Source organism: Haematobia irritans, chromosome 1 (genome assembly GCF_050003625.1).
Source record: "Haematobia irritans isolate KBUSLIRL chromosome 1, ASM5000362v1, whole genome shotgun sequence".
In the NCBI taxonomy this organism is placed as follows: Eukaryota; Metazoa; Arthropoda; class Insecta; order Diptera; family Muscidae; genus Haematobia; species Haematobia irritans.
Window position 1 is genome coordinate 257,470,024 of NC_134397.1, and position 8,228 is coordinate 257,478,251.

The window sequence follows — 8,228 nt, forward strand, 5'->3', positions numbered from 1 at the left end:
TATCCTGAAAAAATTTAAATTTTTATATGAAAAACTTGTTTTGCTCATATCTCCTAAACTATGCGTCCTAGAGCGAAAAGGAGCTTAATTCATGACCACCCCCAAAAAGTCGAAAATTCCATTCGTATCCTGAAAAAATTGAAATTTTTATATGAAAAACTTGTTTTGCTCATATCTCCTAAACTATGCGTCCTACAGCGAAAATGAGCTTAATTCATGACCACCCCCAAAAAATCGAAAATTCCATCAAAATACTGAAAAAATTGAAATTTTTATATGAAAAACTTGTTTTGCTCATATCTCCTAAACTATGCGTCCTACAGCGAAAAGGAGCTTAATTCATGACCACCCCCAAAAAATCGAAAATTCCATCAAAATACTGAAAAAATTTAAATTTTTATATGAAAAACTTGTTTTGCTCATATCTCCTAAACTATGCGTCCTAGAGCGAAAAGGAGCTTAATTCATGACCACCCCCAAAAAATCGAAAATTCCATCAAAATACTGAAAAAATTTAAATTTTTATATGAACAACTTGTTTTGCTCATATCTCCTAAACTATGCGTCCTAGAGCGAAAAGGAGCTTAATTCATGACCACCCCCAAAAAGTGGAAAATTCCATCAAAATACTGAAAAAATTGAAATTTTTGTATAAAAAACTTGTTTTGCTCATATCTCCTAAACTATGCGTCCTAGAGCGAAAAGGAGCTTAATTCATGACCACCCCCAAAAAATCGAAAATTCCATCAAAATACTGAAAAAATTTAAATTTTTATATGAAAAACTTGTTTTGCTCATATCTCCTAAACTATGCGTCCTAGAGCGAAAAGGAGCTTAATTCATGACCACCCCCAAAAAGTGGAAAATTCCATCAAAATACTGAAAAAATTGAAATTTTTGTATAAAAAACTTGTTTTGCTCATATCTCCTAAACTATGCGTCCTAGAGCGAAAAGGAGCTTAATTCATGACCACCCCCAAAAAATCGAAAATTCCATCCACATCCTGAAAAAATTGAAATTTTTATATGAAAAACTTGTTTTGCTCATATCTCCTAAACTATGAGTCCTACAGCGAAAAGGAGCTTAATTCTTAATTAAAAATTGAAATTTTTATATGAAAAACTTGTTTTGCTCATATCTCCTAAACTATGCGTCCTAGAGCGAAAAGGAGCTTAATTCATGACCATCCCCAAAAAATCGAAAGTTCTTCCATATCCTGAAAAAAATGAAATTTTTATATGAAAAACTTGTTTTGCTCATATCTCCTAAACTATGCGTCCTAGAGCGAAAAGGAGCTTAATTCATGACCACCCCCAAAAAATCGAAAATTCCATCCATATCCTGAAAAAATTTAAATTTTTATATGAAAAACTTGTTTTGCTCATATCTCCTAAACTATGCGTCCTAGAGCGAAAAGGAGCTTAATTCATGACCACCCCCAAAAAATCGAAAATTCAATCCATATCCTGAAAAAATTGAAATTTTTATATGAAAAAATTGTTTTGCTCATATCTCCTAAACTATGCGTCCTAGAGCGAAAAGGAGCTTAATTCATGACCACCCCCAAAAAATCGAAAATTCCATCCACATCCTGAAAAAATTGAAATTTTTATATGAAAAACTTGTTTTGCTCATATCTCCTAAACTATGCGTCCTAGAGCGAAAAGGAGCTTAATTCATGACCACCCCCAAAAAGTCGAAAATTCCATCAAAATACTGAAAAAATTGAAATTTTTATATGAAAAACTTGTTTTGCTCATATCTCCTAGCTTAATTCATGACCACCCCCAAAAAATCGAAAATTCCATCCACATCCTGAAAAAATTAAAATTTTTATATGAAAAATTTGTTTTGCTCATATCTCCTAAACTATGCGTCCTAGAGCGAAAAGGGGCTTAATTCATGACCACCCCCAAAAAATCGAAAATTCCATCAAAATACTGAAAAAATTTAAATTTTTATATGAAAAACTTGTTTTGCTCATATCTCCTAAACTATGCGTCCTACAGCGAAAAGGAGCTTAATTCATGACCACCCCCAAAAAATCGAAAATTCCATCCGTATCCTGAAAAAATTGAAATTTTTATATGAAAAACCTGTTTTGCTCATATCTCCTAAACTATGCGTCCTAGAGCGAAAAGGAGCTTAATTCATGACCACCCCAAAAAATCGAAAATTCCATCCACACCCTGAAAAAATTGAAATTTTTATATGAAAAACTTGTTTTGCTCATATCTCCTAAACTATGAGTCCTAGAGCGAAAAGGAGCTTAATTCATGACCACCCCCAAAAAATCGAAAATTCCATCCATATCCTGAAAAAATTGAAATTTTTATATGAAAAACCTGTTTTGCTCATATCTCCTAAACTATGCGTCCTACAGCGAAAAGGAGCTTAATTCATGACCACCCCCAAAAAATCGAAAATTCCATCCGTATCCTGAAAAAATTGAAATTTTTATATGAAAAACCTGTTTTGCTCATATCTCCTAAACTATGCGTCCTAGAGCGAAAAGGAGCTTAATTCATGACCACCCCCAAAAAATCGAAAATTCCATCCACACCCTGAAAAAATTGAAATTTTTATATGAAAAACTTGTTTTGCTCATATCTCCTAAACTATGCGTCCTACAGCGAAAAGGAGCTTAATTCATGACCACCCCCAAAAAATCGAAAATTCCATCCATATCCTGAAAAAATTGAAATTTTTATATGAAAAACTTGTTTTGCTCATATCTCCTAAACTATGCGTCCTAGAGCGAAAAGGAGCTTAATTCATGACCACCCCCAAAAAGTCGAAAATTCCATCAAAATACTGAAAAAATGTAAATTTTTATATGAAAAACTTGTTTTGCTCATATCTCCTAAACTATGCGTCCTACAGCGAAAAGGAGCTTAATTCATGACCACCCCCAAAAAATCGAAAATTCCATCCATATCCTGAAAAAATTGAAATTTTTATATGAAAAAATTGTTTTGCTCATATCTCCTAAACTATGCGTCCTAGAGCGAAAAGGAGCTTAATTCATGACCACCCCCAAAAAATCGAAAATTCCATCAAAATACTGAAAAAATTTAAATTTTTATATGAAAAACTTGTTTTGCTCATATCTCCTAAACTATGCGTCCTACAGCGAAAAGGAGCTTAATTCATGACCACCCCCAAAAAATCGAAAATTCCATCCGTATCCTGAAAAAATTGAAATTTTTATATGAAAAACCTGTTTTGCTCATATCTCCTAAACTATGCGTCCTACAGCGAAAAGGAGCTTAATTCATGACCACCCCCAAAAAATCGAAAATTCCATCCGTATCCTGAAAAAATTGAAATTTTTATATGAAAAACCTGTTTTGCTCATATCTCCTAAACTATGCGTCCTAGAGCGAAAAGGAGCTTAATTCATGACCACCCCCAAAAAATCGAAAATTCCATCCACACCCTGAAAAAATTGAAATTTTTATATGAAAAACTTGTTTTGCTCATATCTCCTAAACTATGCGTCCTACAGCGAAAAGGAGCTTAATTCATGACCACCCCCAAAAAATCGAAAATTCCATCCATATCCTGAAAAAATTGAAATTTTTATATGAAAAACTTGTTTTGCTCATATCTCCTAAACTATGCGTCCTAGAGCGAAAAGGAGCTTAATTCATGACCACCCCCAAAAAGTCGAAAATTCCATCAAAATACTGAAAAAATGTAAATTTTTATATGAAAAACTTGTTTTGCTCATATCTCCTAAACTATGCGTCCTACAGCGAAAAGGAGCTTAATTCATGACCATCCCCAAAAAATCGAAAATTCCATCCACATCCTGAAAAAAATTAAATTTTTATATGAAAAACTTGTTTTGCTCATATCTCCTAAACTATGCGTCCTAGAGCGAAAAGGAGCTTAATTCATGACCACCCCCAAAAAGTCGAAAATTCCATTCGTATCCTGAAAAAATTGAAATTTTTATATGAAAAACTTGTTTTGCTCATATCTCCTAAACTATGCGTCCTACAGCGAAAAGGAGCTTAATTCATGACCACCCCCAAAAAATCGAAAATTCCATCCATATCCTGAAAAAATTGAAATTTTTATATGAAAAACTTGTTTTGCTCATATCTCCTAAACTATGCGTCCTAGAGCGAAAAGGAGCTTAATTCATGACCACCCCCAAAAAGTCGAAAATTCCATCAAAATACTGAAAAAATGTAAATTTTTATATGAAAAACTTGTTTTGCTCATATCTCCTAAACTATGCGTCCTAGAGCGAAAAGGAGCTTAATTCATGACCACCCCCAAAAAGTCGAAAATTCCATCAAAATACTGAAAAAATTGAAATTTTTATATGAAAAACTTGTTTTGCTCATATCTCCTAGCTTAATTCATGACCACCCCCAAAAAATCGAAAATTCCATCCACATCCTGAAAAAATTAAAATTTTTATATGAAAAATTTGTTTTGCTCATATCTCCTAAACTATGCGTCCTAGAGCGAAAAGGGGCTTAATTCATGACCACCCCCAAAAAATCGAAAATTCCATCAAAATACTGAAAAAATTTAAATTTTTATATGAAAAACTTGTTTTGCTCATATCTCCTAAACTATGCGTCCTAGAGCGAAAAGGAGCTTAATTCATGACCACCCCCAAAAAGTGGAAAATTCCATCAAAATACTGAAAAAATTGAAATTTTTGTATAAAAAACTTGTTTTGCTCATATCTCCTAAACTATGCGTCCTAGAGCGAAAAGGAGCTTAATTCATGACCACCCCCAAAAAATCGAAAATTCCATCCACATCCTGAAAAAATTGAAATTTTTATATGAAAAACTTGTTTTGCTCATATCTCCTAAACTATGAGTCCTACAGCGAAAAGGAGCTTAATTCTTAATTAAAAATTGAAATTTTTATATGAAAAACTTGTTTTGCTCATATCTCCTAAACTATGCGTCCTAGAGCGAAAAGGAGCTTAATTCATGACCATGCCCAAAAAATCGAAAGTTCTTCCATATCCTGAAAAAATGAAATTTTTATATGAAAAACTTGTTTTGCTCATATCTCCTAAACTATGCGTCCTAGAGCGAAAAGGAGCTTAATTCATGACCACCCCCAAAAAATCGAAAATTCCATCCATATCCTGAAAAAATTTAAATTTTTATATGAAAAACTTGTTTTGCTCATATCTCCTAAACTATGCGTCCTAGAGCGAAAAGGAGCTTAATTCATGACCACCCCCAAAAAATCGAAAATTCCATCCATATCCTGAAAAAATTGAAATTTTTATATGAAAAACTTGTTTTGCTCATATCTCCTAAACTATGCGTCCTAGAGCGAAAAGGAGCTTAATTCATGACCACCCCCAAAAAATCGAAAATTCCATCCACATCCTGAAAAAATTGAAATTTTTATATGAAAAACTTGTTTTGCTCATATCTCCTAAACTATGCGTCCTAGAGCGAAAAGGAGCTTAATTCATGACCACCCCCAAAAAATCTAAAATTCCATCCATATCCTGAAAAAATTGAAATTTTTATATGAAAAACTTGTTTTGCTCATATCTCCTAAACTATGCGTCCTAGAGCGAAAAGGAGCTTAATTCATGACCACCCCCAAAAAGTCGAAAATTCCATCAAAATACTGAAAAAGTTGAAATTTTTGTATAAAAACTTGTTTTGCTCATATCTCCTAAACTATGCGTCCTAGAGCGAAAAGGAGCTTAATTCGTGACCACCCCCAAAAAATCGAAAATTCCATCCACACCCTGAAAAAATTGAAATTTTTATATGAAAAACTTGTTTTGCTCATATCTCCTAAACTATGCGTCCTACAGCGAAAAGGAGCTTAATTCATGACCATCCCCAAAAAATCGAAAATTCCATCCACATCCTGAAAAAAATTAAATTTTTATATGAAAAACTTGTTTTGCTCATATCTCCTAAACTATGCGTCCTAGAGCGAAAAGGAGCTTAATTCATGACCACCCCCAAAAAGTCGAAAATTCCATTCGTATCCTGAAAAAATTGAAATTTTTATATGAAAAACTTGTTTTGCTCATATCTCCTAAACTATGCGTCCTAGAGCGAAAAGGAGCTTAATTCATGACCACCCCCAAAAAATCGAAAATTCCATCCATATCCTGAAAAAATTTAAATTTTTATATGAAAAACTTGTTTTGCTCATATCTCCTAAACTATGCGTCCTAGAGAGAAAAGGAGCTTAATTCATGACCACCCCCAAAAAGTCGAAAATTCCATCAAAATACTGAAAAAATTTAAATTTTCATATCTCCTAAACTATGCGTCCTAGAGCGAAAAGGAGCTTAATTCATGACCACCACCAAAAAATAGAAAATTCCATCCATATCCTGAAAAAATTGAAATTTTTATATGAAAAACTTGTTTTGCTCATATCTCCTAAACTATGCGTCCTACAGCGAAAAGGAGCTTAATTCATGACCACCCCCAAAAAGTCGAAAATTCCATCAAAATACTGAAAAAATTGAAATTTTTATATGAAAAACTTGTTTTGCTCATATCTCCTAGCTTAATTCATGACCACCCCCAAAAAATCGAAAATTCCATCCACATCCTGAAAAAATTAAAATTTTTATATGAAAAATTTGTTTTTCTCATATCTCCTAAACTATGCGTCCTACAGCGAAAAGGAGCTTAATTCATGACCACCCCCAAAAAATCGAAAATTCCATCCACATCCTGAAAAAATTGAAATTTTTATATGAAAAACTTGTTTTGCTCATATCTCCTAAACTATGCGTCCTAGAGCGAAAAGGAGCTTAATTCATGACCACCCCCAAAAAATCGAAAATTCCATCCGTATCCTGAAAAAATTGAAATTTTTATATGAAAAACCTGTTTTGCTCATATCTCCTAAACTATGCGTCCTAGAGCGAAAAGGAGCTTAATTCATGACCACCCCCAAAAAGTCGAAAATTCCATCAAAATACTGAAAAAATTGAAATTTTTGTATGAAAAACTTGTTTTGCTCATATCTCCTAAACTATGCGTCCTAGAGCGAAAAGGAGCTTAATTCATGACCACCCCCAAAAAATCGAAAATTCCATCCATATCCTGAAAAAATTGAAATTTTTATATGAAAAACTTGTTTTGCTCATATCTCCTAAACTATGCGTCCTAGAGCGAAAAGGAGCTTAATTCATGACCACCCCCAAAAAGTCGAAAATTCAATTCGTATCCTGAAAAAATTGAAATTTTTATATGAAAAACTTGTTTTGCTCATATCTCCTAAACTATGCGTCCTACAGCGAAAAGGAGCTTAATTCATGACCACCCCCAAAAAGTCGAAAATTCCATCCATATCCTGAAAAAATTGAAATTTTTATATAAAAAACTTGTTTTGCTGATATCTCCTAAACTATGCGTCCTAGAGCGAAAAGGAGCTTAATTCATGACCACCCCCAAAAAGTCGAAAATTCCATCAAAATACAGAAAAAATTTAAATTTTTGTATAAAAAACTTGTTTTGCTCATATCTCCTAAACTATGCGTCCTAGAGCGAAAAGGAGCTTAATTCATGACCACCCCCAAAAAATCGAAAATTCCATCCAAATACTGAAAAAATTGAAATTTTTGTATGAAAAACTTGTTTTGCTCATATCTCCTAAACTATGCGTCCTAGAGCGAAAAGGAGCTTAATTCATTCAAAAATTCAAAAAATCGAAAATTCCATCCAAATACTGAAAAAATTGAAATTTTTGTATGAAAAACTTGTTTTGCTCATATCTCCTAAACTATGCGTCCTAGAGCGAAAAGGAGCTTAATTCATGACCACCCCCAAAAAATCGAAAATTCCATCCATATCCTGAAAAAATTGAAATTTTTATATGAAAAACTTGTTTTGCTCATATCTCCTAAACTATGCGTCCTAGAGCGAAAAGGAGCTTAATTCATGACCACCCCCAAAAAGTCGAAAATTCCATCCGTATCCTGAAAAAATTGAAATTTTTATATGAAAAACTTGTTTTGCTCATATCTCCTAAACTATGCGTCCTAGAGCGAAAAGGAGCTTAATTCATGACCACCCCCAAAAAGTCGAAAATTCCATCAAAATACTGAAAAAATTGAAATTTTTATATGAAAAACTTGTTGTGCTCATATCTCCTAAACTATGCGTCCTACAGCGAAAAGGAGCTTAATTCATGACCACCCCCAAAAAGTCGAAAATTCCATCCATATCCTGAAAAAATTGAAAATTTTATATGA